At 32.7% G+C, this 16,474-nt stretch overlaps 1 long non-coding RNA gene across 1 annotated transcript; it reads left to right on the top strand.

The window, feature by feature from the left end:
• Positions 1-5,223: 5,223 nt before the first annotated feature.
• On the top strand, positions 5,224-6,616 carry LOC128294059 (uncharacterized). The gene is made up of 3 exons (XR_008284260.1): positions 5,224-5,278; positions 6,341-6,407; positions 6,548-6,616. It is a non-coding gene; the product is annotated as an uncharacterized LOC128294059 (long non-coding RNA).
• Positions 6,617-16,474: the final 9,858 nt, after the last annotated feature.

Below are 16,474 nucleotides of genomic sequence, written 5' to 3'. Positions count from 1 at the left end.
CACTTTTTTTCTTCTGAAAACGTCTTATTTTTCTAAATTAAAAAAATCAGCTTAAAAGCCTAACTAAAGAAACGAGATTTTCTATTAATTTAGCCCATTATGAGCCTCAAATTGAGAACCAAATGATTAAGAGTCTTGTGCCCTACCACTATAGATATCGTGTTTTTCATCTATATGGTTTTAGTTTTATTCCCTTTTTCTCCTTCTTCTTGCTTTTCCATTTCTTGAATATTATATATATATATATCATTTTAACTTGGCTTGCACTCAACCATTGAGCTTTTTTCCTTAAGCAGTAAACTATATAAATGAAAAACGAAGTTTACAATAAGGGTTAATTATTTATTTTTCTTATTAGCTTTTATATGAGAATTCGTTTTATATTTTTAGGTTAATAATTTTAAATTTTAATAATTTGAATTGTATTTCTTTCATATAATTTTTAATTTTTTTACAATTCTAATAAAAATTATATGTTTTTTATATTTGAATTCCATCATAATTTGTTCATATTTATAATTTTAATACATTAAAAAATTTAATTTTTGAATTTTAAATATTCTTCCTAACAATTTTGAATATTTTTACAACTTTTAATTTCTTAAATAATTATTTTACTAATTTTTGAATTTTAATAATATAATTATTATACTATTTTGAAATCTTTTATTATTTACATAGCTTAACTAAAAAAAGTTACAATTTAGTCATTAAACTATTTGAAAGTTTTCAATTAAGCCACTGAACTATTCAAAAGATTTTATTTGAGTCGCTGAGTTGTTAAGTTTTTTTTAAAGTTCCACTAGCGAGCTCTAAGTGACGATTCGATAATCGGTACGGTGGATCAATATACATTGACATATAGGATAACATACATTAGATCCAAATCGATATAGCGGTCAGTGTTAGAGATTGGAGAAAAATTGTTTGAATTCTAGTTCTCAGATTCGTGATGTGCAAAGTTATTTTATGAAGAAAAAAAAACTAAACCGTAGAAAAAGAAGAAAAAGAATTTTCGATTGGTATAGATAGGATAAACAAAGAAAATTATATAACATCTATTTTAACTGTTTAATAACTAAATGTAAATTTTTAAATAATTTAAAATGAAAAGTTATCCTTATTTAGCCACGCTAACAAATAAATTGCTATTACCAATCACATCGGTACAATAATGATAAAAGAATATTTGTAATTAAAATAAAAATAAATGGGTATTTTGTAAAAGAAGTTGAAGGTTTCATAAAATCGATTCCAAGCACCTTAAATTGAACGGTTCTGGTATTATGAGTTTTACGGTAGAAGTTGTGTTGACCACATGGAACATGTCACAGAGAAACGTGTTTTGACCATACACTTCAGTATCTTGACTTGCGATTGTTGTAAATGACCGAAACTTCCATTTCTCTGTACTATTTGGATCATGGCTGCTTCCTCTGAAGAATTGGACATGAGGACAGAATTTCAACCTATCAAATTCAATTTTAAAATTGATGAAATAACTTTTTTCTTAATTTAACAACCTCAAGACCGCAAAGTATAGCCTATAATTCAGCATTGAGGATTAAACATCTACTTAAATGTTTTCTGAAACTTTCCTTCCAATTTCCCAACAAGTCACGTATAACCCCTTCAGTTGCCCACCAATTATCAGCCTTGTGGACCCATCCATGGCTCAGAGATCTCCATTTAACCTCTTCCTGTCTTTCATTCATTACGTCACCTTTTGTTATGGACTCCTTAATTGTAACAGCTTGATTTTAACCCTAATCGGAACGGTAGTTTTAGGATCACAAATCTGAGTAAGAAAAATAATTAAATATTATTTTTCGTGTTCTAAATGCGTGAATTAATTGTGTGAAAATTTTGTTTTAAAATTTCATCGTTTGAGTATCCGATTCGATAAATAGGACTTAATCGCATAAAGCGAATACTTTGTGGTTGATTGTGTAATGGTCAAATTATGAATGTTTAATTTTAGGGAGTGGTTAAGTTGCAATTGTGCCATTTAGTTTAGTGTGGGACGGCATTAGCAATTGAAAACAATTAAATTAATTGATATTTATATGGCATATTAGTTAATGGTTAAATAAATGAATTTATATTAAAATAAAATAGAAAGCCATTTTTCATGTTCATCTTCAAGCCGTGATTAACAAAGAAAATAAAAAAGAAACAAGCTTCTTATATTCGGTCATTTCCCAAGCAAATTAAGGTGAGTTTTCAACTTAGTTTTCATTAAATTTTGTGATTTTGAGTTGGTTGTTAAGTTACATTTAAAGCCCAAGTGTTAATTTTTGAATTGATAGCTATATGTTCATTCGGCCATGAAGGAATGTTGTTAGATTTTTGTTTCGGAAGTTAGAAATTTAAAGTATGTGTGGTGGATGAACGTCTTTTAGGTTGTGATTTTAATTGCTTTTGTGATTTAAGTCTAAATTGTGAATTATTTTGTTTTAGAGGAGTTAATGTAAAATTTTCGTACTTTTATGATTTTATTTGTTTAGTAAGTTAAATGGATAAATTGATTAAATGAGTTTAATTTATCTTTAAATTAAGCTCAAGATCAAAAGAGGCCTAACTCAGATCGAGGAAAAGCGAGGCTAGCTGAGTAGCCAAAACGATCGTACGAAATTATCGAGGTAAGTTCTTAAGTCACAAAATGAACTTGATTATAAGTAGAAATAAATGTCACGTCTATACCGATCACAAAAGTCTCAAATACTTGATGTCTCAAAAGGATCTTAATTTGAACAGCATCGGTGGCTAGAATTACTTAAAGATTACGAGCTTGTGATTGATTATCATCCCGGGAAGGCTAATGTTGTTGCTGATGCCTTGAGTCGAAAACCACTGTTTGCTTTGCGTGCGATGAATGCGCATTTGGCTATGACTGTAGATGGTGTGTTAGTAGCCGAATTTAAGACAAAACCGTTACTTGTGCAGCAGATTCGAGAAGCTCAGAAAGTTGAAGATGATTTAGTTGCAAAACCGGCTCAATGTGACTCAAAAGCTAACTCAGAGTTTCTAATTGATGCGGATGGTTGTTTGAGATTCAATAACCGACTATGTGTTCCGAGAAATATAGAGCTTATACAGATGATTTTAAACGAAGCTCATAATGGTCAGATGTCTGTTCACTTGGGTAGCACGAAAATGTATAACGACTTGAAACAGCATTATTGGTGGCATGGTATGAAACGAGACATTTCTGACTTTGTTTCAAAATGCTTAGTATGTCAACAAGTGAAAGCTGGGCATCAGGTGCCTTCTGGATTACTTCAGCCGATTATGATACCTGAATGGAAATGGGATCGAGTCATGATGGACTTTGAATTGGGTTTACCGTTGACACCGAGCAAGAAGGATGCAATCTGGGTTATTGTTGATAGATTGTCAAAATCTGCTCATTTTATTCCGGTCCGTACAGATTACTCACTCTATAAGCTACCGGAATTGTATATTTCTCAGATTGTGCGGTTGCATGGAGTACCTGTTTCTATTGTATCGAACAGGGATTCGAGATTTACATCGCGTTTTTGGAGGAAACTGCAAGATGCGCTAGGTACTAGACTACATTTTAGCACCGCTTTTCATCCCCAGACAGACGGCCAATCCGAACGTGTTATTCAGGTACTTGAGGATATGTTGAAATGTTGCATCCTTGAGTTTAAAGGTTCATGGGATCGATATTTGCCTTTGGTTGCATTTGCATACAACAATAGTTTTCAGTCGAGTATCAAGATGGCACCTTATGAAGCTTTGTACGGTCGTAAATGTCGTACACCTTTGTATTGGAATGAGCTCAGCGAAAGCAAGATTCACGGGGTCGATTTAATCAAGGAAACGGAGTAGAAAGTGAAAGTGATTCGTGAAAGTTTAAAAGCAGCATCAGATAGTCAAAAATCGTATACGGATTTGAAACGTAAAGATATAGAATTTCAAATCGGTGATAAAGTGTTTTTAAAGGTTTCACCATGGAAGAAAGTGATCAGATTCGGTCGTAAAGGCAAACTAAGTCCGAGATTCATCGGACCAGTTGCGTATAGATTGTTGTTGCCACCTGAACTAGAGAAGATTCACAATGTCTTTCACGTTTCGATGCTTCATCGATACAGATCCGACCCTTCACACGTAATTAGTCCGTCTGAGATTGAGATTCAGTCTGATTTGAGTTATGAGGAGGAGCCGATCCACATTCTAGCTCAAGAGGTGAAAGAATTGAGAAATAAGAAAATTTCGTTGGTGAAAGTGCTTTGGCATAAACATGGAGTCGAGGAAGCAATGTGGGAACTCGAGGATACGATGAAAGAACGTTATCCAAATCTATTTACTGGTAAGATTTTCGGGGATGAAAATCCCTAAAGGGGGGAGAGTTGTAACAGCCTGATTTTGACCCTAATCAGAACGATGGTTTCGGGACCACGTATTCGAGTAAGAAAAATAATTAAATATTATTTTTCGTGTTCTAAATGCATGAATTAGTTGTGTGAAAAATTTTGTTTTAAAATTTCATCGTTTGAGTATCCGATCCGATAAATAGGACTTAATCGCGTAAAGCGAATACTGTGGTTGATTGTGTAATGGTCAAATTATGAATGTTTAATTTTAGGGAGTGGTTAAGTTGCAATTGTGCCATTTAGTTTAGTGTGGGACAGCATTAGCTATTGAAAACAATTAAATTAATTGATATTTATATGGCATATTAGTTAATGGTTAAATAAATGAATTTCTATTAAAATAAAATAGAAAGCCACTTTGCATGTTCATCTTCAAGCCGTAATTGACAAAGAAAAAAAAGAAAGAAAGAAACAAGCTTCATATATTCGGTCATTTCCCAAGCAAATTAAGGTGAGTTTTCAACTTAGTTTTCATTAAATTTTGTGATTTTGAGTTGGTTGTTAAGTTACATTTAAAGCCCAAGTGTTAATTTTTGAATTGATAGCTATATGTTCATTCGGCCATGAAGGGATGTTGTTAGATTTTTGTTTTGGAAGTTAGAAATTTAAAGTATGTGTGGTGGATGAACGTCTTTTAGTTTGTGATTTTAATTGCTTTTGTGATTTAAGTTTAAATTGTGAATCATTTTGTTTTAGAGGAGTTAATGTAAAATTTTCGTAATTATATGATTTTATTTATTTAGTAAGTTAAATGGATAAATTGATTAAATGAGTTTAATTTATCTTTAAATTAAGCTCAAGATCAAAAGAGGCCTAACTCGGATCGAGGAAAAGCGAGGCTAGTTGAGTAGCCAAAACGATCGTACGAAATTATCGAGGTAAGTTCTTAAGTCACAAAATGAACTTGATTATAAGTAGAAATAAATTTAATTGTTGAATCGAAAAATATGATGTCATATAAGCAAATGCCGAATGAAGATTGAAAGATAATTTGTTCAAATGATAGTTTTATAAGTTGTTGATTGTGGCTTAAATCTTTGAACTTTCTGTCTATGTTAATTATGTTAGCCGAATGTATAAGACATTAAGGAAACATATTAGTTATGGTTCATTGATGTTTTGGGGTATGTAAGAGTATCAAAATTTGCATGAACAAATGAGTAATATAATGTGATATCTAAGTGTTTGTATGAATTACATGTTTGAGCTATACAGGCTCGTGCCTAGCAGGCCTATGGCCGGTGAAAAATAAATTAGGCTAATGGCCTAATAAGTTACTACTATGGAATGTATTCGGGCTTATGCCTAGCAAGCATATTACTGGTGAACATATATTAGACGTTAGTCTAACAGGCCTTGTGCCGGTGTGAGATTCAGGTTTATACCTAGTAGGTTGATGCCGGTGAATTAAAATCAATTTGATGAGGAATTTAAGTAAGTAAAAATTCGACCCTATGGTCTTATATGTGTTCGGTCACATTGTAGTTTATAAAAGGTATTACTTTGGATATGGATCATTTAGTCATGATGATACGAAAAATGTGATGTTTATTTGAATTCGTATATTTGCTCGTATAGGTGAAAATCTATATGTGATGCAAAAGTCTTTCTTCTTAATATTTGGCTATTTATATGTATGCAAAAGGTGACATAGCGTAAGTATTGACAAATTTAGGAGTTGAATATTTGACTATAGATGCATAAGGGAGTGATTTGTTAAGCTATCTTTCTCATTGATGGAAAATGGTTATGAATTATAAAAAATATTCTGCCAATTGAGGTATATGCATAATCTATGAAATGAAGTTATGTGTTATAAGAGATATTCGTTAATAGTATAGCTTTGAGGATAATTAAGTTGAGTATTGAGATATGTGACTTGTGACATTTGTTCTATTTAAATTATGTGAGTTGTTTATTCGGTATTTTATTGATTATAGAGTTGGACTTTGAACTAAGATTCTAGATGCAAGAACGAATTGGATAAATGAATGGAAATCACATTCGGTAAGGACATAACAATTTCTAATAATCCAATTTCGATTCTTATATCTATCATTTATTCAAACTTAGTACAAAACATAGCTTAAGGACTTACTAAGCATATGAAATGCTTACTTTAAATTTTATGTTTCTCTGTTTTATAGATTCTTGAAATCAGTTGAAAGCTCGGGAATCGTCAGCATCTCGTCACACTATCGACTAATTTGGTATTTTATGTTTTAAGCTAAACTTATGGCATTTATAGGCTAAATAACATTTTGAGATGTTATATTTTGTTCCAGTACTTGTAAAAAGCCATGCGAATATGGCTTGTCTATTTAGTTAAATGCGATTTCAGGTTTTGATCACTTTTATGGATGTTATAATTTTGGAGTTGGATGTTTAATCTATGTCTTATTTTTAAAACGAGAATCTAATTATACATGTTCTTATGTATTTAGCCGGATAGATAGTTATTGAATAGGTTTTGGTTGCGTATCTCGTTACTTTAGATTTAGTTGGTGCATTAATGCAATAGTTAAAACTAGTTGCAATTTATTATGCATATATGTTATTTGTAGTGTAGTTATGCAAGATGAATTATGTTTGATACTTTGATATATATATATATATATATATATGAAACGATTATGTGTATAGAATGATTGAATATAGATTAAATGAATCTTAGTATTGAGCACTAATTGCATTCGGCTAAACTCGTGTAATTGATCCAAATGATAAATTTGATTAAGTGGTTTTTCGAACAGATGCTTTTATATGTAAAAGAGTTAGAGAATGTTATATTTCTATTAAATGAGTTCTTATGGTGGCTTTAAAGTTGTGAACTGTTCGGTAATACCTTATAACCCTTCCGGCGATAGTTACAGGTTCGGGTGTTACATTTTATTGTTATCATAGTTAGAAAAGGTTATATTTCTATTAAATGTGTTCTTATGGTGGCTTTTAAGTTGTGAACTGTTCAATAATACCTTGTAACCCTTTCGACGACGGTTACGGGTTCGAGTGTTACATTTTATTGGTATCATAGTTAGAGAAGGTTATATTTCTATTAAATGAGTTCTTATGGTGGCTTTTAAGTTGTGAACTATTCGGTAATACCTTGTAACCCTTCCGACAACGGTTACGGGTTCAGGTGTTATATTTTATTGGTATCAGAGCTACGGTTTAGTCGATTCTAGGAGTAACGTAGCGTGTGTGAGTCTAGCTATACATGTCATAATGTGATATTACGATAGTGTGATGACTTTTGACATCTGAAATTGTGTCTTTCTTTAGTAAATGGATCACGATCGAGTTTCAGCTGATGATGTAAAGAGTGTAACGCCTGCTCCCGCGCAAGGGACAGCGCCTGTTAATTCTCAGCCGATCCCGGATAATGAGGGAGAGGCCAAGCAAGCTTTCTTTCTTATAACGAACGAATGGTTCTCGGAGTTTGTACGAAATAATCCGGCTACCCAATCACCTCCACCTTCGAATAATTCGATCTCGACATCTGTGGCATCTCTAGTAATCAATCCGTTGAGGTCGAGTAAGCCCCTAGTTGATAAAATTAGAAAACACGGGGCTAATGAGTTTAAGGCCACAGATAGTGATGATGCTGAACAAGCTGAATTTTGGCTTGATAATACTATCCGAGTATTCGATGAGCTATTATGCACACCCGACGAATGTTTGAAATGTGCCATATCCTTGTTACGTGATTCTACTTATTATTGGTCGAACACTTTGGTTTCGGTTGTGCCGAAGGAGCGGGTCACCTAGGAATTCTTTCAAACTGAATTCCGCAAGAAATACATCAGCCAAAGATTCATTGACCAGAAACGTAAAGAATTTCTCGAGCTCAAACAGGGTCGCATGACTATTACAGATTAAGAGCAAAAATTTGTGAGACTCAGTAGATATGCTCGGGAGTGTATCTCCACCGAAGCTATTATGTATAAACGCTTCGAAGACGGGTTAAATGAAGATATCAAATTGTTGGTCGGCGTTCTAGAAATTAAATAGTTCGTGGTACATGTAGAGCGAGCATGCAAAGCTGAAGAGCTCGGTAAAGAAAAGAAAAAGGCTAATTTCGAAGCTAAAGACTCCCGTAAAAGATTAACGGGTAAAGCTTTTCAGTCATCCTCGAAGAAGTTCAGAGAGGATGCTAGTCAATCTAAAGCTGCGGTAGGCTATTCTGGAAGAGATCGAGACCGACCCCTGTGAGTTCGCGAGCTACATCTGTTGCTAGTGTTGGCAACGTTCGGCAGCAAAGGGCTGAATGTAAAACTACGGTAAATGGCATTCAGGAGATTGTAGACTGCGCGATCGCTCTTGCTTTAAATGTGGATCAGCGGATCATTTTATCTGAGAGTGTCTAATACTAGCCGAACAGAATGTCGTTCAGAGCGCGCGGCCAAGTAATACTTTAGAGCGAGGTAAACCACCCAGGCATGCGGGTAATGTTAGTGGCAGTCGAAGAGGGACGAAAGATATAATCATTTGATCCGAGGCTCGTGCTCCTGCCAGAGCCTATGCCATCCGTGCTCGAGGGGAGGCTTCATCTCCAGATGTCATCACTGGTAACTTCACTCTCTATGATGTTAATGTAATTGCTTTGATTGACCCTGGTTCAACCCATTACTATGTGTGTGAAACATTAGTGTTCAGTAAGACTCTGCCTATTGAGTCTACTGAGTTTGTGATTCGGGTGTAAAACCCTTTGAGCCGATGTGTGTTAGTTGACAAAGTGTGCAAGAATTTCCCTTGATGATTTGAGATTCATGTTTTTCGGCTGATTTGATGTTATTACCGTTCGACTAGTTTGATATTATCTTCGGTATGGATTGGTAGTAAATTGTAAACGAAAGACCATTGATCTGCGATGTCAAAACAATGAGATTATTCGAATTGAGTCTACTAATTTAAACGGGTTACTGACAATAATATATTCGATGTTGGCTCAGAAATATGTACAGAAGGGTTGTGAAGCTTATCTTGCGTATGTGCTGGATTGTAAAGTAACCGAAAAGAAGCTTGAAACCGTGTCAATTGTATGTGAGTATCCAGATGTGTTCCCTAAGGAATTGCCAGGTTTACCACCTGCTCGGGAGGTAGAATTTGGTATTGAATTAGTGCCTAGGATGACTCCATTTTCAATATCTCCATACCGAATGGCACCAACCGAATTGAAGGAATTGAAATTACAGTTGCAAGAGTTGATGGATAGGGGTTTTGCCCGACCGAGTTTCTCTCCCTGGGGTGCACCAGTGTTATTTGTGAAAAAGAAAGACGAAACTATGAGAATGTGCATCGACTATAGACAGCTCAACAAAGTAACTATAAAGAATAAATATTCGTTGCCACGTATTGATGATTTGTTTGATCAGCTAAAAGGAGCTTCAGTATTTTCGAAGATAGATTTGCGATCGGGTTATTATCAGTTGCGAGTTAGAGACTCGGATGTACCTAAGACTGCTTTCTAGACGAGATACGGACATTATGAATTTTTGGTGATGCCGTTTGGGCTTACTAATGCTCCTGCAATTTTTATGGATTTGATGAATCGAGTTTTCAGACAGTACCTAGATCGATTCGTGGTTGTATTTATAGATGACATCTTGATCTACTCCCGCAACGAGACTGAACATGCAGAGCACTTAAGACTTGTATTGCAGATTTTGCGTAATAAGTAGTTGTATGCAAAGTTTAGTAAATGTGAATTCTGGTTGCGCGAAGCCAGCTTTCTGTGGCATGTTGTTTCAGCATCAGGTATTCGGGTTGACCCGAGAAAAATTTTGGCTATACTTAATTGGAAGCCTCCGAGGAATGTTTCAAAAGTTCGGAGCTTTTTGGGACTCGCGGGTTACTATAGTCGGTTTGTGAAAGGCTTTTCGATGATAGCAATGCCGATGACAAAGTTACTTCAGAAAGATGTCAAGTTTGAATGGTCAAAAAAATGTCAAAAAAGTTTTGATCAGTTGAAAGTACTTCTGACCGAAGCTCCTGTGCTAGTTCAACTAGAGTCAGGTAAAGAATTCGTGATTTTCAGCGATGCGTCTTTGAATGGTTTGGGTTGCGTCTTAATGCAAGAAGGCAAAGTTGTAGCTTATGCCTCGAGACAATTAAAGCCTCATGAGAAAAACTATCCGACGCATGATCTTGAATTGGCTGCTATCGTATTCGCTTTGAAGATTTGGCGCCATTATTTGTTCGGTGAAAAATGTCACGTCTATACCGGTCACAAAAGTCTCAAATACTTGATGTCTCAAAAGGATCTTAATTTGAGACAGCATCGGTGGCTAGAATTACTTAAAGATTACGAGCTTGTGATTGATTATCATCCCGGGAAGGCTAATGTTGTTGCTGATGCCTTGAGTCAAAAATCACTGTTTGCTTTGCGTGCGATGAATGCGCATTTGGCTATGACTGTAAATGGTGCGTTAGTAGCCGAATTTAAAACAAAACCGTTACTTGTGCAGCAGATTCGAGAAGATCAGAAAGTTGATGATGATTTAGTTACAAAATCGGCTCAATGTGACTCAAAATCTAACTCAGAGTTTCTAATTGATGAGGATGGTTGTTTGAGATTCAATAACCGATTATGTGTTCCGAGTAATATAGAGCTTATACAGATGATTTTAAACGAAGCTCATAATGGTCAGATGTCTGTTCACTCGGGTAGCACAAAAATGTACAACGACTTGAAACAGCATTATTGGTGGCATGGTATGAAACGAGACATTTCTGACTTTGTTTCAAAATGCTTAGTATGTCAACAAGTGAAAGCTGAGCATCAGGTGCCTTCTGGATTACTTCAGCCGATTATGATACCTGAATGGAAATGGGACCGAGTCATGATGGACTTTGTATCGGGTTTACCGTTGACACCGAGCAAGAAGGATGCAATCTGGGTTATTATTGATAGATTGTCAAAATCTACTCATTTTATTCCGATCCGTACAGATTACTCACTCGATAAGCTACCGGAATTGTATATTTCTCAGATTGTGCGGTTGCATGGAGTACCTGTTTCTATTGTATCGGATAGGGATCCGAGATTTACATCACGGTTTTGGAGGAAACTGCAAGATGCGCTAGGTACTAGACTACATTTTAGCACTGCTTTTCATCCCCAAACAGACGGCCAATCCGAACGTGTTATTCAGGTACTTGAGGATTTGTTGAGATGTTGTTTTCTTGAGTTTAAAGGTTCATGGGATCGATATTTGCCTTTGGTTGAATTTGCATACAACAATAGTTTTCAGTCGAGTATCAAGATGGCACCTTACGAAGCTTTGTACGGTCATAAATGTCATACACCTTTGTATTAGAATGAGCTCAGCGAAAGCAAGATTCACGGGGTCGATTTAATCAAGGAAACGAAGCAGAAAGTGAAAGTGATTCGTGAAAGTTTAAAAGCAGCATCAGATAGTCAAAAATCGTATACGGATTTGAAACGTAAAGATATAGAATAAGGAAACATATTGGTTGTGGTTCATTGATGTTTTGGGGTATGTAAGAGTATCAAAATTTGCATGAGCAAATGAGTAATATAATGTGATATCTAAGTGTTTGTATGAATTACATGTTTGAGCTATACAGGCTCGTGCCTAGCAGGCCTATGGCCGGTGAAAAATAAATTAGGTTAATGGCCTAATAAGTTACAACTATGGAATGTATTCGGGCTTATGCCTAGCAAGCATATTGCTGGTGAACATATATCAGACTTTGGTCTAACAGGCCTTGTGCCGATGTGAGATTCAGGTTTATACCTAGCAAGTTGATGCCGGTGAATGAAATTCAATTTGATGAGGAATTTAAGTAAGTAAAAATTCGACCCTAAGGTTTTATATGTGCTCAGTCACATTGTAGTTTATAAAAGGTGTTACTTTGGATATGGATCATTTAGTCATGATGATATGATAAATGTGATGTTTATTTGAACTCGTATATTTGCTCGTATAGGTGAAAATCTATATGTGATGCAAAAGCCTTTCTTCATAATATTTGGCTATTTATGTGTATGCAAAAGGTGACATAGCCTAAGTATTGACAAATTTAGGAGTTGAATATTTGACTATAGATGCATAAGGGAGTGATTTGTTAAGCTATCTTTCGCATTGATGGAAAATGGTTATGAATTATAAAAATATTCGGCCAATTGAGGTATATGCATAATCTATGAAATGAAGTTATGTGTTATAAGAGATATTCGTTAATAGTATAGTTTTGAGGATAATTAAGTTGAGTATTGAGATATGTGACTTGTGACATTTGTCTATTTAAATTATGTGAGTTGTTTATTCGGTATTTTATTGATTATAGAGTTGGACTTTGAACTAAGATTCTAGATGCAAGAACGAATTGGGTAAATGAATGGAAATCACATTCGACAAGGACATAACAATTTCTAATAATCCAATTTCGATTCTTATATCTATCATTTATTCAAACTTAGTACAAAACATAGCTTAAGGACTTACTAAGCATATGAAATGCTTACTTTAAATTTTATATTTCTCTGTTTTATAGATTCTTGAAATCAGTTGAAAGCTCGGGAATCGTCAGCATCTCGTCACACTATCAACTAATTTGGTATTTTATGTTTTAAGCTAAACTTATGGCATGTATAGGCTGAATAACATTTTGAGATGTTATATTTTGTTCCAGTACTTGTAAAAGGCCATGCGAATATGGCTTGTCTATTTAGTTAAATGCGATTTCAGGTTTTGATCACTTTTATGGATGTTATAATTTTGGAGTTGGATGTTTAATCTATGTCTTATTTTTAAAACAAGAATCTAATTATACATGTTCTTATGTATTTTGCCAGATAGATGGTTATTGAATAAGTTTTGGTTGCGTATCTCGTTACTTTAGATTTAGTTGGTGCATTAATGCAATAGTTAAAACTAGTTGCAATGTATTATGCATATATGTTATTTGTAGTGTAGTTATGCAAGATGAATTATTTTGATACTTTGATATATATATATATATATATATATATATATATGAAACGATTATGTGTATAGAATGATTGAATATAGATTAAATGAACCTTAGTATTGAGCACTAATTGTATTCGGCATTCGGCTAAACTCGTGTAATTGATCCAAATGATAAATTTGATTAAGTGGTTTTTCGAACAGATGCTTTTATATGTAAAAGAGTTAGAGAAGGTTATATTTCTATTAAATGAGTTCTTATGGTGGCTTTTAAGTTGTGAACTGTTCGATAATACCTTGTAACCCTTTCGGCGACGGTTACGGGTTCGGGTGTTACATTAATACTAACAACAAAACAGTCTGTCCTCCTTATAATCTCCTCAGGTCTACTTGCAGTTTGCTGAAAATTAAAACAATTCCTATTCTTCCATAGTATCCAACACAAGACAGCATACTTTAAAACATTACAATCATTGTCATCAAATTCACCATTCAGAATTGCAAACACCCTGTTCGGTAAATCAACATTAAAAAAAATATGGGAACAAATGCGATGGAATAACCATTCTCCATACCTTTTCTGCAAATGAGCAGTCGCGCAAAACATGAAGAACTGTCTTGTCACCACACCCACATAGCGCACAGCCGCCATTGGCTGCTAGATTTCTCCTCACTCGCTCATGGTTAGTTAGGAGCTTCTGATGCAGCACCAACCAAAAGAATTGTTTAATTCTAGGTGGTAATTTTAGTTTCCATACACCCGTCCAATCAATAGGATTCCTGAAAATAGGCTCCCCGTCCATCTTCAAATATGCCGACTTTATGGAGGACTAATTTTAAAACAACTTTGTAATTAATTCAATTATATCTTTTAAATTTTTTCCTAATACCAAAATTAAGTTTTCTCTTTCTCTCTTTAATCTTATAAAAATATTTATTACTTAAAAGCAATCATGTGGATCAGGGGTGAGTGTTCGATTAAATCGAGTAAAAAAGTTTTAAGTTATTTGAGTTGACGAGTCATATTTTATCATCCTAACTCAATTCGAACTTTTTTCAAATCAAGTTAAGTTAAATGAAATTTGAGTCAAGTCGAATTGAGTGAAATTGTTCGAGTTAAATTAAAAAATTGAACACGTTAAATTAAAATTTTGTTACAATATAACTAATTTCATGCTAGAATACATAAATTTGAAACTATATATATTTGTAAAAATTTCAAATCAAATTAATAAAAATAAAATACTTTAGTATGATAAACTTAAACAATTAATTAACTTATTTAGGTCCCAAAATTTATTATTTTAGAAAATTTTTAAAATTTTAACTTCTTTATATATTTTTCATAATTTTTTAAATTTTTCATAATTTTTTAAAATATAAATCTTGAAAAATTTTATAAATATTTTGAATTTTAAAATTACTTTAAATTTTTCTTTTCTGTAATTTTGTTAAGAGTGATTAATTTGTTCATTTTAAAATCGATAAGAACTAAAAGGGTACTTACATCAATTTGTTATTCAAATTATTTGAGATATTTAAATTGTAAAATCTAACTCGACTCGAATAGATTGATTCAATTAACTAGAAATTTATTTATTTTTTTGAATGAAATCGAGTATTGCGTGGATTTCAAACAACCCTTACAAACCAATTTGGATTAGGATAAATTCATTACACTAATTATGTGTTAATCATTAATTAATCCCATGGCAACAAGTTGCCAAGTCCCACAGAGTTTTTACATATTTTATGTCGGTATTGAGAAACTCAATTTAAACATGAATTCTTTTGCCTCTGTTTTTATTTATTTATTTATTTTTCTCTTTCCTCTCAAAAAAGCAAACCTCAACCGACTTGGTATGCATTTTTGCCATTAACACTCAATTATATCAGTCCAATTTCCTGGTGTGAACATTTTATCCAGACACTATCCACCTTTTTTTTTTCTTCTGGCAATCAAAGCTCAAATAAAAAGGAATTGTTCCAGAAAAGGAAGAAAAAAACATGAATAAAGAAAATAGATACAGTAATTTTACTTTTTTTTTTATGCTATAAAGGTGGTAATGGTAGGATGAATTTATAGACGTATCCCAAAATTTCCTATATTTTTAATTTTTTGTTAGAAAATTTAGTCTATATATGTTGATGAGTGTGTAAAACAATCCATCCCATGAAATTACACTATTAAATATTTGTTTTGGTCTCATCCTTTGCATATTAATCCGCTTTACATATTTATTCAATTTTATCCTTACTTTTTATTGAAAATAAATTAGAAAATGTTGAAATTAATGAGGCTAATAAGTCAAAAGGTCTAATAACAAATAATAAAAATCAATTGATCTTTTAAAATTATTAGAAATCATAAAAATTATAATTTTTTATTAAAAATAACAATACTCACCTATTAAAATTTATTTTTTAAAAATTAATTGGGATTAGATTTCAAAAAGTACCATAGATTTTTTTTTTTGTAAAATGTGCCATAAGTTTTGTACAATCTCAAAAATTAGAAATTTAGTCTTTGTATAGAATTTAGCTCTTACTGTTCAAATTTCAAAATTCATATCCAATTATTAACATTATTTTTTAAATTCAAGTTAATTACAAAATCATTCTTTTAATTACACAGCTACAAAAAAATGTCATAACAACAAATTTAACAAAAAAAGTAACTTAACCGTTAGACTTAAATTTTGAGATCTAAAAAGTAGGACTAAATTTTATGAAATAGAAGTATATAGACTAAATTCCTAATTTCGAAAGTACAGTGACTTATGACATATTTTAACCTTTTTTATCTAATGGTTATAAGATTTTGAAATCTAATCCCAATTTTTCTTTAAAAAATTAAATTTTAATGGGTCAATATTGTTAATTTTATTTAAAAGTTTATAATTTTAAATTTTAAAATTTTTAACTATCTTTATAAATTTTGTTTATAATTTTATGATCTTTTAATGATTTTCAAAGAGCTTAATTGATTTCTTTAAAAAAATTGTTACTAAGACATTTTTTACCTTTTAACTTTATTAGTTTTAAAAATTTTAATTTACTTTCAATAAAAGAGTAGGGATAAAATTTAATAGTATAAATGTTAAGGGTTAAATTTATTGTTAGACCTTGTACAAAAAC

Source organism: Gossypium arboreum, chromosome 6 (genome assembly GCF_025698485.1).
Source record: "Gossypium arboreum isolate Shixiya-1 chromosome 6, ASM2569848v2, whole genome shotgun sequence".
NCBI lineage: Eukaryota > Viridiplantae > Streptophyta > Magnoliopsida > Malvales > Malvaceae > Gossypium > Gossypium arboreum.
This window is presented reverse-complemented; position numbering and strand designations above follow the sequence as displayed.